Below are 25,511 nucleotides of genomic sequence, written 5' to 3' on the forward strand. Positions count from 1 at the left end.
AGTACTGACTTTGTGCTTCCGTAGGTACAGTGTGAAGGAGAAGGTCCTGTGCTGAGCTAAGCAGAAGCAGGTGGTGCAGTGGGCTGGAGCTGGTATACGTGTATACCAGGACTTTACGGTGGAGCTGGTGAGGAGGTGGGCTGCCTTCAACCGGGTGAAGAGGGCATTGTACATTAGCAAGGTGCAGTGCGGCATTGTATATCCAGCGAAGTTGAGGGTGACCTAAAAGGATTTTTATTTTGGTACGGCGGAAGCAGCGGAGGAGTTTGCAAAGGCATAAGGACTGTGGCAGAATTGAGAAATCCTCATGTACCGATGTAGCCTCATGACTGTATTTTTTCGGGCAGCACGGTGGCGCAGTGGGTTAGCCCTGTTGCCTCATGGCGCCGAGGTCCCAGGTTCGAATCCCGGCTCTGGGTCACTGTCTGTGTGGAGTTTGCACATTCTCCCCGTGTCTGCGTGGGTTTCGCCCCCACAACCCAAAGATGTGCAGAGTAGGTGGATTGGCCTCACTAAATTGCCCCTTAATTGGAAAAATGAATTGGGTATTCTAAATTTATAAAAAAAAAAAAAAAATGACTGTATTTTTTCTTTTTTGTTTCACTGTATGCTGGTGTATGGGCTACAGGAGCCAACGTTGTGTATATTTGGACAAGGAAAGAAATGGGACTTTCAGTCGTAATGAGGGTTCTTTGGGGTGTGGGTGTGTATGCGGGGTTTGTGTGCTAAAGGGGACTTCTGGGTTTTCCTGGGGCTGGGCAAGGGGGAAAGAGACCCGGGCGGGGGCCTCCACGCTGGCCGGTTTAAGCCGGCCAATGAATGGGGGTGAGATGGGGGGGAGGGGCTGCGGCTATCGGAGCCTGGCAGAACAGGGTCCGATGAGTCTAGCCGGGGTGGAAAGTTGGTGGGAGGATGGGATCGTTGTTGATGTTAAGGGTATTGACTTTGTATTTGTTACCATTTACTGCTTGTTGGGGGATGGAAAGTTTGAAGGAAAATGTGAAAATGGAGAATAAAAATATGTTTTTAAAAAGATATAAATCACCCAGGTAGGTTTCTGAAAAGTAGATGATTCTGGTTGTTCAGAAGTTGTGTGGCATGGAGCATCAACATATAGTGAGTCCACACTTTTTTATTTTTATTGTTTTTACTTCCCTCCTTTGTTCTTCTAAAGTCATTGATTCTGCTCCTGCTGGAGCTCCCAGACTGGGCAGGAATCCAAAATGTCGATATCACAATATTTTTGTTTAAAACAACTAATCCAGCACAGCCTAAATCTGGAACATTCTGCATCTGTATGGCCAAGCTACTAAGTGGATAAACTCAATGGGCCAGCTTTTGCTGTGAGCAGCAAATAAATGACACCTCTAGCTGTTCATTAGGTGTTATTTGCCTAGACAAGAGGTTCTGCACGGCAAGTTGCTGTCAGTGAGACCAGGGTCAATCAGGGGAAGGGACCTGGAATTCAAGCTGAAAGGGGGCCTCAAATTCAGACATTAGTTAATTTTCTGGCATTTGATAAGTTTTGCAACATGTCTTTATGCACATAAGGAAATAATATAAGAATATTAACTATGTTTTGTTGTTCTGTATTGCACATCAGGCAGTGTCTGCGCAGCCTCTCCTACTGGCGTATGAATGATGATGTAAGTACGTGAATACTGTTGGGGGAGATGGTTCACCAGGGGAAGGTGGCAGCAGCCAGGTTCATGGCACCGTGGCTGGCTCTGCTGCACCACGCAGAGGGCAGGAGGGCAGGAAAAAGACTGGCAGAGCTATGTATAGATAATGGTATAGATAAAATAATGGGATGAGGTCCTACAATAATTTAGGGAGTTAGAAGTTAAACTAAAAAGTAGGACCTCAAAGGCAGTAATCTCAGGACTGCTACCAATGACACGTGCTATAGTGATGGCAGAGCTTTAGTGATATGGGGATTCAATTGTAAGGGGCGTATCTTTGAAGATGACAACACAAGTGGACAAGGTAGTCAAGAAAGCATACGGGATGCTTACCTTCATTGGATGGGGCATCGAATATAAAAACTGGCAAGTCACGCTACAGTTGTATAGAACCTTGGTAAAGCCACACTTGGAATATTGCGCACAATTCTGGTCGCCGTACTACCAGAAGGATATGGAGGCTTTGGAGAGGGTGCAGATGAGGTTTACCAGGATGTTGCCTGGTATGGAGGATGTTAGCTATGCGGAGAGGCTGAATAGACGTGGACTGTTTTCATTAGAAAGACGGAGGTTGAGGGATGACCTGATAGAGGTCTACAAGATTATGAGGGGCATGGATAGTGTGGCACTCTTTTCTAGGGTGGAGGGTCAGTCACCAGGGGGCATAGGTTTAAGGTCCGTTGTGCAAAGTTTAGAGGAGATGTGCGAGGCAGGTTTTTTATGCTGAAGGTAGTGAGTGCCTGGAATGCGATGCCAGGGGAGATTGTGGAAGGAGATACATTATCAGCGCTCAAAAGACATCTTAACAAATACATGGATAGGATAGGTATAAAAGGCACAAGGAAGTGCTAAGGGTTTTGGCAAAGGTTGGTGTCATGACCAGTACAGGCTTGGAGTGCTTGTTCCTAGGCTGTATTGCTCTTTGTTCTTTGTTTCTGCAGCCACAAATGAGACCCCAGGATGATGTGTTGCCTGTGCAAGGGTCAAGGATGTCTCGGAGTGGCGGCGCTGAGGACACGGGTTTGAACCCTGCACCTGGTCACTGTATTGAGTTTACACATTCTCACCATGTCTGTGGGATTTCACCCCCACAACCCAAAAGATGTGCTGATTAGGTGGATTGGCCACACTAAATTGCCCCTTAATTGGAAAAGAAAAATCATTGGCTACTGTAAATTTATTTTTTAAAAGGATGTCTCGGAGTGGCTGCAGGGCATTCTGGAGGGGGAGGGTGAACAGCCAGCTGTTGTGGTGCGTATAGGCACCAATGGTATAGATAGAATAATGGGATGAGGTGCTACAATAATTTAGGGAGTTAGGAGTTAAACTAAAAAGTAGGACCTCAAAGGCAGTAATCTCAGGACTGCTACCAGTGACATGTGCTAGTCAAAGTAGGAACAGCAGGATAGCCAAGATAAATACGTGACTTGCGGGATGGTGCAAGAGGGAGGGATTCAAATTCCTCGGACATTGGAACCGGTTCTGGGGGATGTGGGACCAGTACAAACCAGATGGTCTGCGTCGGGACAGACAGGACTGAAATCAATGTCCTAGATGGAGCGTTTGCTAGTACTGTTGGGGAGGGTTTAAACAAATATGGCAGGGGAATGGGAACGAATGCACAAAGTCGGAGGGAAGTAAGTTGGCAACCAAAACAAAAGGCAGTAAAGGGAAAAGTAGAAGGCAGACAGTCCAAAGACAACAATCAAAAAGGGTCACATTATATCATAATTCTAAAAGGGCAATAAATGTCAAGAAAACAAGCCTGAAGGTTCTGTGCCTCAATATAAGGAGCATTTGTAATAATGTTGATTAATTAACTTCACTGACAATCATTAACTGATATGATGTAATTGGGATCACGGAGACCTGGCTCCAGGGTGACCTGGAGGATGGGAACTCAACATCCAGGGGTATTCAACATTCATAAAGATAGAAAGGAAAGGGAGGTGGGGTAGCATTGCTAGTTAAAGAGGAGATTATCGCAATAGTAAAAAGGACATTAGCCTGGACGATGTGGAATCTGGGTGAAACTACGGAACACCAAAGGGCAAAAACATTAAAGGAATTTGTGTGCAAACCATCAAACAGTAGTTGGGAGGTTGGGGATGGCATCAAACAGGAAATTTGAGATGTGTGTAGTAAGGGTGCAGCAGTTATTATGGGTGACTTCAATCTGTATATTGATTGGGCTAATTGAACTGGTAGCAATGTGATGGAGGAGGATTTCCTCGAATGTATAAGAGATGCTTTTCTTGACCAATATGTCGAGGAACCAACTAGAGAGCAGGCCATCCTAGACTTGGTGTTGTGCAATGAGAGAGGATTAATTACCAATGTTGTGGTGTGAGATCCTTTAGGGAAGAGTGACCATAATATGGTAGAATTTTTAATTAAGATGGAGAGTGACGCAGTTAAGTCTGAGACTAGGGTCCTGAACTTAAAGAAAGGTAACTTTGATGGTATGAGACGTGCATTGGCTAGGATAAGCTGACAAAGGATACTTAAGGGGCGGGATTCTGCCATAATCGGCGGGGCAGAAAACTCCGGTGGGAAGGAGTGGCGTTAACACTCCGGCTCGGGCCGCCCCGAAGGTGCGGAATCCTCCGTACCTTCAGGGGCTAGGCCGGCCCTGGAGTGGTTTGTGTTGCGCCGGCCAGCGGGGAAGGGGCTTGGCGCCACGCCAACCGGTGCCAAAGGGCCTCCGCTGGCCAGCGCGCATTGGCGCATGCACGGGAGCGCCATCCCAGCGCATGCGCAGAGGGCTTCATTTCCACACCGGCAATGGCGGACCACTACAGCCGGTGGGCACCGCTGACCGGCGCAGCGCGATTCCCATCCCCGCCAAATCCCCGGTGCCGGAGAATTCGGCAGCCGGCAGGTGTGGGATTGACGCCACCCCCCGGCGATTCTCCGACCCGGCGGAGGGTCGGAGAATCCCGCCCAAGGGGTTGATGGTGGATAGACAATGGCAGACATTTAAAGAACACATGGATTAACTTCAACAATTGTACATCCCTGTCTGGCGCAAGAGTAAGTTGGGGAAGATGGCTGAACCATGGCTAACAAGAGAAATCAGGGATAGCATTAAAACCAAAGAGAAGGCATATTAATTTTTCCAGAAAAAGCAGCAAGCTTGAGCTCTGGGAGAAATTTAAAATTCAGCAAAGGAGGACAAAGGGTTTAATTCAGAAGGGGAAAATCAAATACAAGAGTAAGCTTGTAGAAAACATAAAAATTGACTGCAAAATCTTCTATAATTATGTGAAGTGAAAAGTACTGGTGAAGACAAATGTCTTTACAGTTAGAATCAGGTGAATTCATAATGGGCAACAAAGAGTTGAACAATTATTTTGGTCTTCACTAGTCTTCACATCTTAGTCTTCACTAAGGAGGACACAAATAACCTTCCGGAATTACTAGGGGACAGAGGGTCTAGCATGGAGGAGGAACTGAAGGAAACCCTTATTAGTGAGGAAATTTGTATTGAGGAAATTGTTGGAATTAAAACCCAATAAATCCCCAGGGCCTGATGCTTTGCATCCCAGAATACGTAAAGAAGTGGATCTAGAAATAGTGGATGCATTGGTGATCATTTTCCAGCATTCTCTTGACTCAGGAAGAGTTCCAATGGATTGGAGGGTAGCTAATGTAACCCCACTTGTTTTTAACAGGAGGGAGAGAGAAAACGGGGAATTATAGACCAGTTAGCCTGACATCAATGGTGGGCAAAATGCTGGAGTCAATTATTAAGGATGAAATAACTGAGCATTTGGAAAGTGGGGACAGGATCGGTTCAAGTCAGCATGGATTCAGAAAAGGGAAATCATACCTGACAAATCTTCTGGAATTCTTTGGGATGTGATCAGTAGAGTGGACAAGGGTGAACCAGTGGATGTTATGTTTCTGGATTTTCAAAAGGCTTTTGACAAGGTCCCACACAAGAGATTAGTGAACAAAATTAAAGCTTGTGGTATTGGGGGTAATGTATCAAAGTGGATAGAGAACTGGTTGGCAGACAGGAGGCTGAGAGTGGGAATAAAAGAATATTTTTCGGAGTGGCAAACAGTGACTAGTGGGGTACCGCAGGGTTCAGTGCTAGGACTCCAGCTGTTCACAATACACATTAATGATTTGGGCAAAGGAATTGCATGCAATATCTCCAAATTTGCAGACAACACTATGCTGGGTGGCAGTGTGTGCCGTGGGGAGGATGCAAAGTGAAGTGAAATGAAAATCGCTTATTGTCACGAGTAGGCTTCAATGAAGTTACTGTGAAAAGCCCCTAGTCGCCACATTCCGGCGCCTGTCCGGGGAGGCTGGTATGGGAATTGAACCGTGCTGCTGGCCTGCTTGGTCTGCTTTAAAAGCCAGCGACTTAGCCGAGTGAGCTAAACCAGCCCCAAAGTGGCTGCAAGGTGACTATGGTGACAAGGTTACTATGAAAAGCCCCTAGTCGCCACATTCCTGCACCTGTTCGGGTACACAGAGGGAAAATTTAGAATGTCCAATTCACCTAACAGCACGTCTTTCGGGACTTGTGGGAGGAAACCGGAGTGCCGGGAGGAAAACCACGCAGACACGGGGAGAAGGTGCAGACTCCGCACAGACAGTGACCCAAGCCGGGAATCGAACCTGGGACCCTGGTGCTCTGAAGCAACAGTGTTAACCACTACCATACCGCCACATTTTAAGTGTAAAAAAATGTTTTTAAAACAAGAGGAACTTGTTGGCCAAGTCGCGCCACTAACCTCAAATTGCCTTTAATAAATAAAAATGAACATTACCTGATTTTGCCTGGTTGTTTGCAGAGGGAGAGAGAATGAAAGTGTGCAACAATTCACAAGTTTGAAGAAGTGATTTCTTGGCAAATGCTATATAATGTGGGTAAATGTGAGGTTATCCACTTTGGTGGCAAAAACAGGAAGGCAGATTATTATCTGAATGGTGGCAGTTTAGGAAAAGGGGAAATGCAACAAGACCTGAGTGTTATGGTGGAACAGTCGCTGAAGGCTGACATGCAGGTACAGCAGGCAGTGAGGAAAGCAAATGGCATGCTGGCCTTCATAGCAAGAGGATTTAAGTGGAGCAGTAGGGACATCTTGCGGCAGGTATACAGGACCTTAGTAAGGTCACACCTTGAGTATTGTGTGCAGTTTTGGTCTCCTAGTTTGAGAAAGGACATTTTTGCTATTGAGGGTGTCCAACGAAGGTTCACCAGACTAATTCACGGGATGGGAAGACTGACATATGAAGAAAGACTGGATCGACTGGGCTTGTACTCACTGGAGTTTAGAAGAATGAGAGGGGATCTCATAGAAACATATAAAATCCTGATGGGACTGGATAGGCTAGAACTGGGAAGAATGTGCCCAATGTTGGGGACATCCAGAATTAGGGGGTCACAGCCTAACAATATGAGGTAAGCTATTCAGGGCTGAGATGAGGAAGTACTTCTCTCAGAAAGTTGTGAACTTGTGGAATTCTCTACCACAGAAAGCTATTCGGACCAGTTCATTAGATATATTCAAGAGGGAGCTGGGCGTGCCCCTTGTGGCTAAAGGGATCAAGGGGTATGGAGAGAAAGTGGGAGTGGGATACTGAATTTGCATGATCAGCCAGGATCATTTTGAATGGTGGTGTAGGCTCGAAGGGCCGAATGGCCTACTCCTGCACCTATTTTCTATGTTTCTATGTATACATTAAAGCAGCAGAGCTGGCACACGGTTGAAGTTGTTATACGATTTGTTCACAGTAACTCTTTATAATGGATAGTTTTTCAACATAAAGTCCTAAGAATGAAAATACCCTTCTCTGGATTGCAAGCCAAAGGATTTGCTTCAAGAAATGCTCAACCTTGGACTCTCTGGGGTGTTTCCCAATATCACAATTGCATTGTGTATTTTTGTCAGTTTGCCTGCATCAGTGGCTTCAGGAGAACTCACTTCCAACCCATTGAAGAGGGTAAAGAACCATCACCACTCAGCTATGGGACAAGAGCGTTTCAATGGTATCACCATGCTTAATATCAACTGTGATATTGCTTGAAAGCTAGATTTTTCCTCAATAATTAGTGGATATGCACAGAAAAACAGTTACATTTTTAAACATAAATTTCGAGTACCCAATTATTTTTTTCCAATTAAGGGCAATTTAGCGTGGCCAATCCACCTACCCTGCACATCTTTGGATTGTGGGGGTGAGCTTCATGGAGACACGGTGAGAACATGCAAACTTCACATGGACAGTGACCCGGAGCCGGGGTCAAACCCGGGTCCTCAGTGCCGTAGGCAGTAGTGGTAGCCACCATGCCGCCTAACATTTGTTACATTTTTAAAATATTCAAATTATGTCTCACCTTTTCTTGGTGTCATATTTTCTTTCCTTGTATCTTCATTTTTTAAATTATGGCTAGGGGCCTCAAAAGCTGAGGTGGCCCAAGCCTCACTGAACCTCTGAGAGGGCCTGAGTGAGACACCCAAATGGTGCAGCACTCTCAACAGGGACCCATGTCAACAAGCCAAGAAACTATGCATCTCTGCAACCAATCAGGTTGAAGAATAGTTACTGAGCAGTGCAAAATATGAACCAGGAAGAGTAACTATTTAAAAAATAAATTTAGAGTACCCAATTATTTTGTTTTCCAATTAAGGGTCAATTTAGTGTGGCTAATCCACCTAACCTGCACATCTTTGGGTTGGGGGGGGTGAAACCCACGCACACATGGGGCGAATGTGCAAACTCCACATGGACAGTGACCCAGGGCCGAGATTTGAACCCGGGTCCTCAGCGCTGCAGTCCTAGTGCTAACCACTGCTCCACATTCCGTCCCAGGAAGAGTAACTTGAGCAGTGAATTAAATGCCAAACCTGATATAGCAAGTGAAAAAAAGATTGGATTAAGTGGGGGGAGATATAAAAAAGACAGAATTTTTTTAAAAACAATTTAATTTTAGCAAATCCCCCAAAATCTGAAGAAACTAGATCCCAAAATTGTTAAAGTTAATATTCAATGCCAGAGGTTATTTGTTAGCAATTAAGATTTGCAAGTTGTTAAAAAGGGTCCTTAGACAGTGATAATGAGGTTAACATCTATATCAGCAATACAGGAACTTCATGCCAACAAATGCATTTCAATATGGAGTCAGTCAGCAAAATGCCACTTTTGCTGACTATAACAGATCCACCTCCTCACCTACCAAGCTCACTCACCTACCCACTCGTCCACCTCATCCACCTAGACACTCATCCACCTACCCATCTCACCCATTCATCCACTTATCCATTCACCAACTCACACGCAAAGATTAAAAGCAAATTACTGCGGATGCTGGAATCTGAAACGAAAGGGAAAATGCTGGAAAATCTCAGCAGGTCTGGCAGCATCTATAGGGAGAGAAAAGAGCTAACGTTTCGAGTCCGATGACTCTTTGTCAAAGCCATTCTCACCCATTCATCCACTTATCCATTCACCAACCCACACTCAAAGATTGGACCTTTAAACTTACCAGACAATATTACAACTAGTGCCGTAAAAGGGTGGCTTCTTCTGTCTTCCCTTGACTCTATTCGGACAAAGTTCCCTTTGGAGGAGATATAAAAAAGACAGAAATTTTTTTTAAACAATTTAATTTTAGGCAATCCCCAAAAATCTGAAGAAACTAGATTCCGAAATTGTTAAAGTTAATATTCAATGCCAGAGGTTATTTGATAGCAATTAAGATTTGCAAGTTGTTAAAAAGGGTACTTAGACAGTGATAATGAGGTTAACTTCAAGCCTTCAAATGCATTTCAATATGGAGCTAGTCAGCAAAATGCCACTTTCGCATGGCAAGAATGTTGAACTGAAATCTTTGCTTGCCAGAAGTTGCTATCCAATTCGCGTGTAAATAACGAGAACCATTAAATATGTCAATGCTTGCTTCAACCATTCCATGTGACAGCAAAGCCCACATTCCCAGAACTGTCTGTGCAAGAAATTCCTTTTAAATTTGATTGCATTCTGGTTATCCTATATTTAGGTTGCCTAGCTCTGGACTCACTTGTCATAATATACATCCAGGTATATGATGGAGTGCAGACAGGCAGTGATTGACACACAGGATGACCAGTGAGCACACAGAACACAGCAGCCAATCACCAGACGGTGCTATGTCTTTTCGTCCGACGTCATTTCGTCCAACGACACTTCGTCCACGTCTTTTGGTCCAACGTCTTTTTGTCCGCCCGTCTTTTGGTCCAACGTCACTTCGTCCAATTATCCAATTACAAATAGTTTAATTTAGTTTTTCAATGTTACTGCTCAAGGATCCTCTCCACCTATTTCGCCTCTTGATGTTGAGTTCTGCATTTGTGCTGCTTGATCTCCAGACATTATTAAGATAAGCTGCAGGATATTCACCCATGTATGCTCCAGCGTGATGAGAGCCATTGAATCTGATGAAATATTTGATAATTTCAGACCTGTAATGTCAGAACCCACTGCCGACCAGAGGTTTTAATCACTCGACGAAAATCGAGTTTAAATCTGCTTCTTTCAGAACTGCACTCATTGTCTAAATCCAATTAGACTCCCACTTATATCTGTGTCTGTCGGAATTGTAGAATATCAAATCATCTTGTCCTCTCCCCATTATTCTCTCTCGGGTACAGTTCTGGAAATCTAACTTTTAGGGAATTTCGGGAATTTACAATTTACATCAATTTTAAGTAATTTCGGGAATTTTAAGTAATTAGTAAACTTTTAGATTTTTTAACTGCACTTTTAGATTTTTTAACTTTTTAACTGCATTTTTCAACTTGCATTTTACTTGCATTTTATCAATTACTTGCATTTTATCAATTAAATGGTTTTATACGGAGTTAATTTGTAATTGGATAATTGGACGAAGTGACGTTGGACCAAAAGACGGGCGGACAAAAAGACGTTGGACCAAAAGACGTGGACGAAGTGTCGTTGGACGAAGTGACGTCGGACGAAAAGACGCGACACGCACCAGACAGGACACGACCACTATAAAGCCAGAGGGCACCAGTTTTCCCGCTCTCTCGGGATCCAGCCTCTGAGACAGTCAGAGCTCGTGAGCAGCAACTAGAACAAACACCATGTGGTAGTCAGTTAGTCTGGTCAGGTTAGCCTCAGGTCTCCAGTCAAGTCAGCATAGTGTCAACCCACAGTTAAGCATGTATTATTGTTGGTTATTCAATAAAATCGTGTTGCATCTCTTCAAGTGTTGGAAGCCTGTCTCTCTCTACACTGCACCAAATGCAGTCCACGTAGACCCAGCATACCCAACACATCATCACTCACATAATAATGATGTTATTATGTTTCTTTAACATTGATAGTTATTTGCACAGCAAAGCTCAGCCTACTAAAGTAGTTGAGCTGAATCTTCTGAGCAACGTCAACAGTAGGCACATTGTAGCAGTGTGTGAAGATTTACCTGACCCAATGTTGCTGCAGATTTCTTCTGGATCTTCAAATCCCAGCTGTCACAGAAATCTGCAGTGCACGATCCCCCAGGGAACTTTGTCCGAATAGAGTCAAAGGAAGACAGAAGAAGCCACCCTTTTAAGGCATTAGTTGTCATATTCGTTCTGGTAAGTTTAAAGGTCCAGTCTTTGAGTGTGGGTTGGTGAATGGATAAGTGGATGAATGGGTAAGATGGGTAGATGGATGAGTGTCTAGGTGGATGAGGTGGACAAGTGGGTAGGTAGTGAGCTTGGTAGGTGGGGAGGTGGATCTGTTATAAGGTTCTAGCACATATAAGGTAAATGTGGGACTGACTGAATATAGTACCACCTCCACAGTGATCAAAGAGAGCACATGATCAGTACCCATAGTTAGTGTCGTGTTGGATTGAGCCACATTCAGGCCTAAGAATGGAGACGTGTATCTAGTTTACACCCATCTAGTAGTTAATAAAGATTTCCAGTTAACCAGCTAAAGACTATGAAGACTTTATCAAATGTACTGAGATGTAATCAACACCACGCAACATGGGGGGAGCTCATGGACAAAACCAAAATCTCACTAAAATGCAGAGACAAACTGCAGGAAGACTGAGGAAAAAAAATCAGAAAAGCATTCTGATGCTCCAGAAGCAGAGGCACAGAGACAAAAATCGCCAGGAAAAGCTCCAAAGAAAGGCTTGAAAGCTGAAGGCAGAGTTTTAAAATGTCTTACTGCAGCAGCAGACTCCATTGCAGCTCCTTTGGAAGTCCAGTTTCAAATCCCAGAGTTCATAATCAGCAGGGTGAGCTAAATCTTTTATATCTCCAGGCTACAGCAAGTCTGGACCAAACTTTAAATAACTCAGACAGAAGTGCAGTTTGAAAAAAGTGCCATTGCTAAATCCCAATCCCCAAGTCAGTATGATGGCCACGCTCACTCCGAAATTGAGACAGTAATTAATTCAAGATTCCCAGGGGAACTACGGCTTCTAAATTCAGCTGGGAGAAAGCAAAGGCCGGACCTTCCAAATTTGTAACTTTAAAATAAAACACGGAACAAGAGAACTCGCCAGGCAGTCAAGCCAGGCAGACATTGTTGAAAATCCCTTTGTTTCCGAGCGAAATTCAATTCAATGCCTAAATCAACTACAGGATTGAAGACTTTGGAGGAAACAATTCTTTTTTTTTTTTAAACATTTTTTTTTTAGTAAATTTAGAGTGCCCAATTATTTTTTCCAATTAAGGGGCAATTTAGTGTGGCCAATCCACCTACTCTGCACATTTTGGGTTGTGGGGGCGAAACCCACGCAGACACGGGGAGAATGTGCAAACTCCACACAGACAGTGACCCAGAGCCGGGATCGAACCTGGGACCTCAGCGCCGTGAGGCGGTTGTGCTAACCACTAGGCCACCGTGCTGCCCGGAGGAAACAATTCTTAAGATACAGCAATGTTTCAGGTTTAAATAAAAAGTCAGAGAAGAGCAGGTGAACACCCTGCTTTACTCGGTAGGCCGATGCAGACAACATTTGCAAGGCAAGAAATTAATGAATCATCTACAAAATTCAATGCAGTACTAAGTTCATTCAACATTTATTTTAATCTTAGAAGTAATAAAATATTTGTAGAGATCAATACTTCTTTTAATATATTTTTATTGAAAACATTTTTCATTGTAACAAAATAATACCACACTGTAACTTTAGGTATCTGGGGATACAAGTGGCGCGCGGCTGGGGCCAGTTACACAAGTTGAACTTGTCCCGGCTGGTTGAGCAGATGGGGGGTGAGTTTCGGAGATGGGATGTGCTCCCGCTATCACTGGCGGGGAAGGTGCAGACGGTTAAGATGACGATATTGCTGAGATTTTTATTTGTGTTCTAATGCCTCCCGATTTTCATACTGCGGTCTTTTGTCAAGAGGATCAACAAAATCATTTTGGGCTTTCTTTGGGCGGGTAAGTCCCCATGGGTGAAAAAGGTGATGCTCAAGAGGAATCGGGGGGAGGGCGGGCTTGCCCTGCCACATTTTAGTAATTATTAATGGGCGGCCAATATTGCGATGATAAGAAAGTGGGTGGTGGGGAGCGGATGGAAGCGGCCTCATGCAGGGGTAGTGTCTAGGGGATGGGTGGGGGAGGGGAGCATCTCGGACGAGCATCTTTGTACTGTGGTTGTTTGTTATGCCAAAAATACCTCATAAAAAATTGTTTGTTAAAAATAATACCACACTGTATTAATTGTACATAAAGGTACAACATAAAAATAGCACAATCAATACTTAACAACCCCACGAAACCCAACCCCTCAAACTTACAACTAAAACCCCTCCCTAACAGCTGACTCTTTGAAAAAGGAAATGAATGGCTGCCATCTCGAGTAGAATGCTTCTACCGACACCCTAATGATGTACTTGATCTTCTCCAGATATAAAAGAACTCCATTAGGTCACCCAACCAAGCAGAGGCACTGGGTGGAGTAGAGATTTCCACGCCAGCAGAACTCACCTCTGGCTATCAATGAAATGAAATGAAAATCACTTATTGTCACAAGTAGGCTTCAAATGAAGTTACTGTGAAAAGCCCCTAGTTACCACATTCTGCCGCCTGTTCGGGGAGGCTGGTACGGGAATTGAACCGTGCTGCTGGCCTGCCTTGGTCTGCTTTCAAAGCCAGCAATTTAGCCCTGTGCTAAACCAGCCTCGGCAATGAGGCAAAGGCAAGGGCATTCGCCTTCATCCCTGTCTGCAGCACTGGCAAGTCCGAAATCTGGAAAATTGAGACAATCACGCCCGATTCAGGCACTGGAGAAGGGGAGAGGACAATGTTTAATAATCGATGTATGTTGGCCGACAGCTGCCGACTCTTAGCAAAACCCGTCTGTTCTTCCAAAATCACCTCTGGAATGCAGGGCTCCAACCTTGGTGCCAGACCTTTAGTGAGCAATTTAGCATCAGCATTCAACAACGAGTTAGGCTGATACGACCCACACTCTGTAGAGTCCTTGTTCTTCTTCAGAATCAGGGAAATAGAGCCTACGCTAGTGTAACAAGCAATACCCCCCCACGCCAAGGAATCATTAAACATGTCCACTATCAGTGGGATCAACTGCCACAAATTTTTCACAGACCTCGATGGGAAACCCATCTGGGCCCGAGCCTTCCCCAACTCCATGAAACCAATATTTTCCATAATCTCCTCAGGGCCCAACGGGGATTCCAACTCTTCCCTTCTCTCCTCCTCCACCACCAGGAAGGATAACCCATCCAAAAACTGCATCATGGGCAAACTCTCCTCCAGGGGCTCCAAACTATAAAGACTTTGATAAAAGTCCTCAAACACAGCGTTAACCTTTAGTGTGGCGGAGACCAAATTGCCACCCGAGTGTCTTACCTGCATAATCTACCAGGGGCAGCCTTCTACCTCAGCTGTTGCGCTAAACGAGCGTCGCAGCTGGCTCACCGCCTTACCCGTAAGTGTAACTCAAACCGCATCTGCAACTTTCTCCTACTCGCCAACAACTCTGGTGTAGGGGGCAAGCGTGTACTGATGGTCCACCTCAAGGCTGGACTCCACCAGCCTCTGCCATTCCACCCTCCCAACCCTTTCCTGGTGTGCCTTGTAGGAAATTACTCCCCCCTAATCACCCCTTAAGTGCCTCCCACAATGCAAAAGCTGAGATCGACTCACTCTTATTAAACTTAATGTACTCCCCAGTGGCAGAGGAGAAACATTCGTAGAACCTTTTGCCTGCCAACAACGCCTTATCCAATCTTCACCAAATCCACAACATGTGGGGCAAGGTCTGAGATCACAATGGCCGGGTACCCCGCCCTCTTCACCCAGGAAAGGAGAGACCTACCCACCACAAAAAAGTCGATCTAAGAATAAACCTGATGGACATGGGAGAAAAAAGAAAATATCTCATCACTCGGATACAAAGCAGCCATTGATCTACATCCCCTCCCCAGCCCCGCTTCTGCTCCATAAAAGCCAATAATGCCTTTGCCACCAATGATGGGATCAGAGACTTAGGACTTGATCGATCCATCCGAGGGTCCAAAATACAATTTAAATCGTCCCCCCATAAAATTAGCTGGTGTGAGTCCAAATTAGGAATAGAAGCCAGTAGGTTGTTAATAAAAGCCGTATCATCCCAATTTGGTGCAGACACATTGGGTTGAATTCTCCATTTCTGAGGCTGAATGCCGGCGCCAATGACGAATCCGTGGTGTCCCACGATGGGAAAATCGATTCTAATACTGGTGAGGGGCTAACACCGGCGCTGCGTGAAACACCTGCGGAATGCGCAGAAAACGGCCGGAGAATTGGCAGGTCCCAGGCCGCACATGCTCAGGGCTGACAAGCTGCAGTTGCACACGCCTACAACCGCACGGTCACACCGGAAAACATGGCGCCGGCCGTGTTGGACCACGTATCCCCCCCCCACCTGACCCCTCAGCCCACCTCCTGGCCATCCCCCAACACCCCGCAGCCCGAGCAGAAGCCTCCTGGCCAGCGGCACGGATCTCGGCCGAGTATGGCAGCGCTGGACGCTGTCCTCAGCCGGCACGCTGGGTTCCTGACCGCTGGTATCAGAGGGGTGTCCCTTTAAGAAATGTTTGTCTTATCAAATGGCTTCAGTGATGTTATTGTGTGGGTGGAGCTGGGCTATGGCTCTGGCTTTTACTTTCGTTTTGAGCTGGGAGCTGGCTGTGGCTCTGAGTTTTACTTTCGGTTTACACAGTTGGAAGCTGGATTCAGACAAAGAAGGCTTCTCCTCTCTCTCTCTCTCTACATGTTAAAAGGTGTCCAGATCACTTGATAATTTATAAGTAATAATTGTTTTCTGGAAAGAATTCAAACCTACTGTTTTGGTAAAAGGGTTTTTTTTTGGTTTATTGGATGTTGTTATCAAATTGAAACAGTTGAAAGGGAACTTATTAAGGGTTATATATAGAGAGAACTGTAGCTGTGTGGGGTATTTATGTTTGTAGTTGATAAAGATTCTTACTGTGTGTGTTTATAGAAATGTTAACTGAATTTGTAGAATAAATTTTGTTTTTGATTTAAAGTGCTTAAGACCTCTGTTCAATAACACCTGAAAGGTATGCTCCTCATAACAAAAATCTATAAACAGTTGTGGGTCAGGTGAACTCCATGATATACTTTGGTGTTTTCTAAACCCCTGGCCCATAACACTGGGACCACACGTGGCCCGCGCTGTCAGGAACTCGGCCCATTGGAAGTGGAGAATAGTGGGTGGGCCGGCTGATGGCGCTCCGACGGGGTTGTGACTGCACGCGGCACAACGTCCGCCAATTTGGAGGGGCCGGAGCATCGCAAACCGGTGTCAAACTAGCACCTGCCCCAATTTTGGCGTCAGGAGCCATTCCCGATTTCAGAATCAGGCTACGGATAATCCCACCCATTAACTAAAACTACCGAAGTGCCTGCCAAAGACCCACTGACAATCACATGTCTCCCTTTCGGGTTCCCCAAGATCTTAGCCGTCAAAAAAGGAATCCTTTTGTTACTCAAAACTACTGCCCTTCCTGGGCCCTACCATCAAAACCCGAGTGTAAAACCTGTCCCGCCCAACCCTCCTGTAACTGTCTGGTCCCTTACCCACAAATGAGTCTCCTGCAGAAACACCATATCAGCATTCCAACTTTTCAGGTGAACAAATATCCTCGACCTTTTCACTGGGCCGTTCAACCCCCTTATATTCCAAATTATCAGCCCAATTGGACGCCTTCCACACCCCCACCCCACCCCCGTCCTGTCCCGTCCGGTCCCATCCCGTCCCAAAGTCAGCCATTTCCACCAAACAGGGCACAGGCACCAGGTCCACCCAAGATGTCCGCCTGACCCTCCATCCAAGAGCAAAAACTGTATCACTGTCAGAAAACTATCCATATCCCCCAAACCCCTCCCCCATCTCCCAACAATACCACGTCAAAATAAACAATCAAACAACCAAAAGGCAAACAAGGCTGCCTGGCCCCTACCTCCACTACCCCTAACCCCAAACAAAACAAAAACACAAGCTCATTATCTAAAACTACTATAATATAGTGAGCTGCAGTTACCCCCACCACTTAGCTAACTTTTCAGCTAGCAGGGCTGCCCCCATTTAGAATAAAAACAAATAAATAATAATCTTTATTATTATCACAAGTAGGCTTACATTAACACTGCAATGAAGTTACTGTGAAAATGCCCTAGTCGCCACATTCCGGAGCCTATTCGGATACACGGAGGGAGAATTCAGAATGTCCAATTCACCTAACAAGCACGTGTTTTGGGAATTGTGGGAGGAAAGCGGAGCACTCTGAGGAAATCCACGCAGACATGGGTAGAAGGTGCAGACTCCGCGCAAACAGTGACCCAAGCGGGAATCAAAGCAGGGACCCTGGCACTGTGAAGCAACAGCGCTAACCACCGTGCTACCGTGCCATAACCACCAGCCCCCCCCGCCCAAATCCAACATCAAAAACAAAGAAAAACATCCCTCCCATACAAGAACAAAAAAATACAAATTTGCACCCCAACAAATCCCCATAACCATATGCCCTCCCCAAACATACAAAGATCTTGTGAAAATTATGATTAGCTCGTCCCAGCCCATGATTCTTAATCAAAGCCTCTGACTCCTCCAGCATGTCAAAATAATAGTCCTTCATATCAAAAGTCATTCTGAGACGTGCAGAGTATACCACCCCAAATTGAACTCAGCTCTTACACAATGTGGCCTTGGCCTAGTTAAATGCCGCCTGCTTTTTGATAGCTCTGTGTCCACATCCTGATAAAGCTTGATGGCGTGGCTCTTCCATTTATTGTCCCAATGATCCTTCGCCAACTTCAGGACTTATTCCTTCTCCTGAAAACCATGGAACCTCACAATGATTGCCTGTGGAGGCTCGCTAGAATGAAAAGCTTCTGCCTGAGTGACTGGTGGGCTCGATCCAGCTCGGGAGGGCATGTCAATCCACCCTCCCCCACAATCTTCCCAATACATCTTCGAGATATAGTCCATTCGATTTGGACCTTCCATTTCCTCCGGCAACACCACAATTCTAAGATTCTGTCTCCTGGAATGATTCTCCAGATCATCCACCTTGGCCCTCAGTGCTTTATTAACACCGCCCAACATTGCCCTCACCCATTCATCCACTTACCCATTAACCTTATAACAGATCCACCTCCCCACCTACCAAGCTCACTCACCTACCCACCCGTCCACCTCATCCACCTAAACACTCATCCAGCTACACACCTCACCCATTCATCCATTTACCCATTAACCTTATAACAGATCCACCTCCCCACCTACCAAGCTCACTCACCTACCCACCCGTCCACCTCATCCACCTAAACACCCATCCAGCTACACACCTCACCCATTCATCCACTTACCCATTAACCTTATAACAGATCCACCTCCCCACCTACCAAGCTCACTCACCTACCCACCCGTCCACCTCATCCACCTAAACACTCATCCACCTACACACCTTACCCATTCATCCACTTACCCATTCGCCAACCCACACTCAAAGATTGGACCTTTAAACTTACCAAACAGAATATGACAACAAGTGCCATAAAAGGGTGGCTTATTCTGACTCTGTTGAGTGTGCTGCACCATTTGGATCTCTCATTCAGGCCCTCTCAGAGACATAATTTGAATATTTTAAAAATGTAACAAATATTAGGCAGCATGGTGGCTACCACTACTGCCTACGGCGCTGAGGACCCGGGTTTGATCCCGGCTCCGGGTCACTGTCCGTGTGAAGTTTGCACGTTCTCCCCGTGTCTGCGTGGGGCTCACCCCCACAATCCAAAGATGTGCAGGGTAGGTGGATTGATCATGCTAAATTGCCCTTAATTGTAAAAAAATAATTAGGTACTCTAAATTTATTTTTTTTAAATCAACAAATATTTTTCATCCTTTTTCTGTGCAACTCCACTAATTATTGAGGACAAATCTAGTTTTCATGCAATATCACAGTTGATATTCAGCAGGTTGATACCATTGAAATGCTCTTGTCCCATAGGGGAATGGTGATGGTTCTTTACCTGCTTCAACAGGTTGAAAGTACGTTCACCATGCGAAGTGTGCGGGGGGGGGGGGGGGGGGGGGGGGGGGGGGGGGGAGGGGGGGGGGGGGTGGTGGAGGGACTCGAAGCCCCCGAAATCGGAGACCTGGCTTTCAGACATGGCTGGCTTCCTCTGCCTGGAGAAAATTAAGTTCGCCATGAGAGGGTCTCTGCTGGGGTTCGCCCGGAGGTGGCAACCATTCGTCGACTTCCTCGCAGCGAATTAATCGTCAGCAGAAAAGAGGGGGGGGGGTAGGTTAGCGTAGTTTTGGGGGGTAAGTAATGGCAAGACCTGCGGGGGAGGGTGGTGGAATTTGCCCTATGTATATATTTCTCTTGTTATTTATATTGTTGATTTTGTTGCTGTTAAAATGCCAAAGAAATACCTAAATAAAACGTTTATTAAAAAAAAAGAAAGTACGTTCACCTGAAGCCACTGATGCAGGCAAACTGACAAAAATACACAATGCAATTGTGATATTCGGAACCACCCCAGAGAGTCCAAGGTTGAGCATTTCTTGAAGCAAATCCTTTGGCTTGCAATCCAGAGAAGGGTATTTTCATTCTTAGGACTTTATGTTGAAAAACTATCCATTATAAAGAGTTACTGTGAACAAATAGTACAACAACTTTAATTGTGTTCCAGCTCAGCTACTTTACCATATACATAGAAACATAGAAAATAGGTGCAGGAGTAAGCCATTCGGTCCTTTGAGCCTGCACCACTATTCACAATGGTCATGGCTGATCATGCAAATCAGAATTCTCCAACTCGGGAAGGAGGGGGGAGAGATGAAGGAGGGGGATGGGGATGAAGGAAGGGGCATGGGTGGGTCAAGAAGAGGGGGTGGGCGAGTGAAGGAGGGGGTGGAATGTGAAGAGAGCAGATGGGGATGAGTGGGTGAAGGGGGAGATGGGTGGGTGGGGAAGGAAAAGGGATAAGTGAGTGAAGACGGGAGATGGGGTGAAAAAGGGGGAATGGGGGCAGTGAACGAGGGGGGTGAGGGAGGGAAGGAGGAATGGGGTGAAGGAGGGAGGATGGGTGGGTGGAGGGATGAGTAGGTGAAGGAGGGCATATTGGAATGAAGGAGGGGTCATGAGGTAGGGGGAGTTAAATGCCTGCAATCGTGGTTCCCATACCGTGGGCAGGGATTTACATGTGTGCACCTCAAATTCCGGCATGTCCACATGACAGCTGTATTGTGATCCCAACCAGACCAGACCCCAACAGTGGCTAGGATACTGGACCAAAATCCCAATATTTTATTTTAATTTTGTAAGTCTGTGAGAAATGGGTACTTCGCTCCAGGAATGACTGCACAAAAAATAGGAGTATGGTATATTAAAACAAACTTTATTACTCACATAGTATTAACATCACACCAGAAAATATCTTACAATTACCCGTGAAACAATACTACTCAATACAGTGAATACAATACCCTTAATTGCTATCTTTAGTCCTACTTAAACAACAAGGGGGGAAAAAATCTCGATTCTCAATCCACTTTAAATACTAATGACACAGAGTAATACTTGCTTAACCAAGTTATTCTCTGAGAAAGAGATCTCTTGACACCGCTTTACAGAAAAGATGTGACTCCAGTCAGAAATTCTGGCTGTATGTCTTCAAAAGCTGTTTCAACTGGCTTGTTTCAGCTCCCCCTTGTCCTCAGACAAGTCTGAACTGCTTTAAATGTAGCTAATCTATTTTAACTAACTGACAGTGAGAGCAGGACTGTTACACTGTGCACATAGCTTCAGCCAGATCGCAACTGAATTGAAAATGCTTTCTCAAAAAGGCTTAGCCCCACCCAGCAATGACATCATCTCACTAAGCTGAAAACGAATTAACTCCCCAGAAAATCCCCTTAATCAAAACAAAATTGCATTAGCCCAAGCTTTTTACGATGGTTAATTGCACTTCTGGCTCCCAAAAGCTTTGTTGCCTTTCAACCTAAGAATCTTGTAAAACATGATTTCAGCAACCAAACACACTCTAACCCAGGCGTTTAACCCTTACTTCACCAAGTAATTATAATACAATTCCTACATTCATCACAGCTGTTCCTGTTCGTGTCCTCTCTGTTTTGAACTCTCGAACGCTGTGCGCCAACTACTACTGTGCTCCCATCGGGCGCCGCGGGCTGGGTCACCCCAATTCCATACTGACACTCCTCATTGTACAGACAATTGAACACACGCAGCATGGGTAATGTAGTTCTCAACGTGTGAATGTCCCCATGGTGCCCAGACAGAACTGAAAGTTGCAATGGATCAAATAAATCCTGTCCCCTTCATCTGTGCTTGGTTGGGAACAGTGACTGACTTTTCAATTGTCTAAGGCCCCGGGACCTGACGGATTCCCAGTGGTGGTGGCAGCCCTGAGGGTGTGGGGGCAATGGAGGCAGCACATGGGACTGGAGTCAGTGTGGTCACCGATCTGTGACAATCACCGGTTTGCACCAGGGGGGCTGGATGGGGCCTTTAAGAGATGGCAGTGGGCAGGCATTGAGAGATTTGAGGACCTATTCATCCAGGAGGACTTTCCGATCTTGGAGGCATTAAAGGAGGAGTTCGAGCTGCCGGGTGGGAACGGGTTTCGGTACTTTTAGGTGCGGGACTTTGTACGGAGGCAGGTTCTAAGTTTCACGCCTCCCCCTGAGGGGACTACAGGACAAGGTGATGTCAAAAACCGGGGTTGGAGAGGGGAGGGTTTCGGAGATATACAAGGAGTTGCCAGAGTGGGTAGGGGCCCCTTTCAGTGAGGTGAAGAGGAAGTGGGAAGAGTAGCTGGGAGGAGAGTTGGAAATTGAACTGTGGGAAAAAGCCTTGAAGAGAGTCAATTCATCCTCATTGTGTGCCAGACTTAGCTTGATCAAGTTCAAGGTGGTCCACAGGGCCCACATGACGGTAGCCTGGATGAGCAGGTTCTTTGAGGAGGTGGAGGATAGATGTGGGCGATGTGGGGGTAGCCCGGCGAACCATGTACATATGTTTTGGGCATGTCCGAAATTGAGGGGATTCTGGCAGGGATTTGCGGACGTTATGTCAGAAGTCCTGGAAGGTAGGATAACTCTGAGTCCAGAACTGGCACTATTTGGGCTATCGGAAGAGCCGGGGGGCCAAGGGGGGGAGGGAGGCCGATGTCCTGGCCTTCTCCTCCCTGGTGGCCTAGAGATGGATTTTGCTGGGATGGATGGACTGAGAGACCCCGAAGTCAGGAGTGTGGGTCAGCGATATGCCAGGGTTTCTCAGCCTGGAGAAAATCAAGTTTGCTTTGAGAGGATCAATTCAGGGGTTCGCCCAGAGATGGCAACCATTCATCGATTTCTTCAAGGAAAATTGAACGTCAGCAGTAAGGGGGGGGAGGGGAAAAGCGGAGGGCGGGGAGGGAGGAAAACAGGAGGCATGGCAATGTTAGATAAGGACAGGGAACGTAGTATACGGGTAATTAGCGGGGGTAGTAGGCAACGTTGTTTACTGTTTTTTGATTTTTAGATGTTTTGCGTGTGTCGGCCCGCGCGGTTGTTTAAGAAATGTTAACGTGTTAAACTGTGAAAATTACAAATGCTTCAATAAAAAAATGTTTTAAAAAGAAAAGACTTTTCAATTGTGGGAAGGTTTACAATATTTATCTGTCCCTGTTTGGCTGTGAGTGATATGAATCAAATCATCTGAATTTTGAGCCCCACCTTGCCTTTGGAGGACCCCCCCCCCATGCTCGTGCATAATGTGTTTAATTGTAAATCCGACCCTGGTTCTAGTAGTTGATAATGGCTTACTTACAACTGAGCTGCTAAAGAGTACAAAATTTCACCCAACCTACCGAGATGTAACCAACACCACACATCATTGTGTCTAGCTGTAGTGGGATGGTAGTTGGTTAGGTTGGGGGTATCTGGCGTGGGTGCGGGGGGGGGCTAGTTGGGAAGTTAGAGGGGTAACTGAGTGGGTGGGGTAGTCGGGTGGTAAAGGCTAGTCAGGAGGTGGGAGGGTTGATTTGGGGGTTCGGTTGTGGAGTTACCCAGTTGTTGGACCAGGTTTTAAACTGTCTAACATTCCCGAGGTAACTATCTCTCCCAACGCTCTGAGCCTAGCTCAGGGAGCAGGGAAATTGCCCAATGGATGTTTAAACATCCTGGGTAATTCCCACCTAGATCCAGCATCAAGATTTCCACAGGCACAACTTTAGTCGTACGTCTAGCCTCTAATGATCCACAGACCAGAGGTTTAGATCAATGTAGAGGAACAGCCGGACTGATGGTTCATGGCTTCTTATAAACAATAGTTCCTACTTAACCCAAGTTCTAGAGGAATACTAATAATCAGTCCCTGTAGTCTGCTGTGGAATATATTCCCATATTCACCATCTTCATATTCTTTAATATAAATTTAGAGTATCCAATTCTTTTTTTTTAAATTAAGGGGCAATTTAGCGTGGCCAATCACCTAGCTTGCGCAGCTTTTTTTTTGGGTTGTGGGGGTTAGACCCACCCACGGGGCAGAATGTATAAACTCCACACGGACAGTGACCCGGGGCCCAGATTGAACCCAGATCCTCAGCGCTGCGAGGCTGCAGTGCTAACCACTGTGCCACCGTGCTGCCCTATTCACCATCGCTATATTAGGGTGATAGGATTGTTTACATTGTCCTTCTGCCCATGAATTTTAAAAATCGCTGCATAAGGGGGGCACGGTCGCACAGTGGTTAGCATAGTTGCTTCACCGCTCCAGGGTCCCAGGTTCTATTCCCGGCTTGATGTGCGGGTTGGGTAGATTGGCCACACTAAATTTCCCTGTAGTGTCCAAAAGATTAGGTGGGGTTACTGGGCTGCTGGGTTACGGGGATAGAATGGAGGTGTGGGCTTAGGTAGGGTACTCTTTCCAAGGGCTGGTGCACACTCTATGGGTCAAATGGCCTCCTTCTGCACTGTAATACTATGATTCTATGATAACACGCAGTTTTCTAAAAGAACATTGGATTCCTCATTCACAGCTTTTCAGTTTCCAGTACACAAACCATATGCATACTTTTTTTAAGTCAATTACTTTCAACTAAAGATTTCCTGAAGAAAGTTTGTAATCTCAGCTAAATTAAAACATTATAAACAATGATATTACTGCTCTTCTGTCAACAGATATTTAGTTACGAGCACATCTGATTGTAATCATGTTTATGCTCACACATGACTCGCAATCAAATAGCGCCATCTACTGATCATTTGAGATATATGAAAAGTGATAAACGCATTATCTTAATTAGCTCTGCATTCCACTTGTGTTTGGCTTAGTCTGATCTAATTCAAGGTGGTGCACAGGGCTCATCTGACCAAGGCGAGGATGAGCGGCTTTATCTCTGAGGTGGAGGACAGGTGTGAGCGTTGTTCTCGGGGACTGGCGAACCATTCTTATGTATTCTGGTCTTGTCCCAAGTTAGTAAGCTTTCGGGTCTCTTTCTTTTTTTAAAAAATTATTCTTATTGAGATTTTCAAAACATATCCAAACAGAAAATAACAACAAGAAAACAATGTTAACAACACAAAAAGAAAAACACGCTAACCCCCAAAACCAAACCCCCCCCCCCCCCCCCCCCCCCCCACCAGTAACTACAAAAAGGAGAAATAGATAAACACCCGGCATATTCAATAAACACATATACACATTTCTCCCTTCCCCCAAAACAACCCCCCCCCCTCCTCTCCCCCCTCCCTTCTTCCCCCCCCCCCCCCCCCCCCCCCCCCGGGATGCTGCTGCTGCCGGCCTATTTCCCTACCGTTCTGCCAGGAAGTCCAGGAAAGGCTGTCGCCGCCTAAAGAACCCCTGTACTGATCTCCTCAGGGCAAATTTCACCTTCTCCAATTTAATGAACCTCGCCATATCATTGATCCAGGCCTCCACGCTTGGGGGCCTCGCACCTTCCATTTCAGCAAGATCCTCCGCCGGGCTGCTAGGGACGCAAAGGCCAGAACACCGGCCTCTTTCGCCTCCTGCATTCCCGGCTCCACTGCAACCCCAAATATTGCGAGTCCCCAGCCTGACTTGACCCTGGATCCTACCACCCTCGACACCGTCCTTGCTACCCCCTTCCAAAACTCTCCCAGCGCTGGGCACGCCCAAAACATATGGGCGTGGTTCGCTGGGCTCCCCGAGTACCTAGCACACCTGTCTTTGCCCCCGAAAAACCTACTCATCCTCCTCCCAGTCATGTGGGCCCTGTGCAGCACCTTGAATTGTATGAGGCTAAGCCTCGCACAGGAAGAGGAGGAATTCA

The 25,511-nt window shown here is 45.9% G+C and overlaps 1 protein-coding gene across 1 annotated transcript in view; it reads right to left on the minus strand.

The window, feature by feature from the left end:
• Window positions 1–25,511, minus strand: part of wdr20a (WD repeat domain 20a) — a 143,675-nt gene that overhangs the window by 111,835 nt on the left and 6,329 nt on the right. Inside the window, exon 2 of the mRNA XM_038776660.1 lies at window positions 9,190–9,264. The gene's annotated coding sequence lies outside the window, so the exon portion shown is untranslated. The remainder of the gene's footprint in view (window positions 1–9,189; window positions 9,265–25,511) is intronic.

This window comes from Scyliorhinus canicula, chromosome 2 (genome assembly GCF_902713615.1).
Source record: "Scyliorhinus canicula chromosome 2, sScyCan1.1, whole genome shotgun sequence".
Lineage (NCBI taxonomy): Eukaryota > Metazoa > Chordata > Chondrichthyes > Carcharhiniformes > Scyliorhinidae > Scyliorhinus > Scyliorhinus canicula.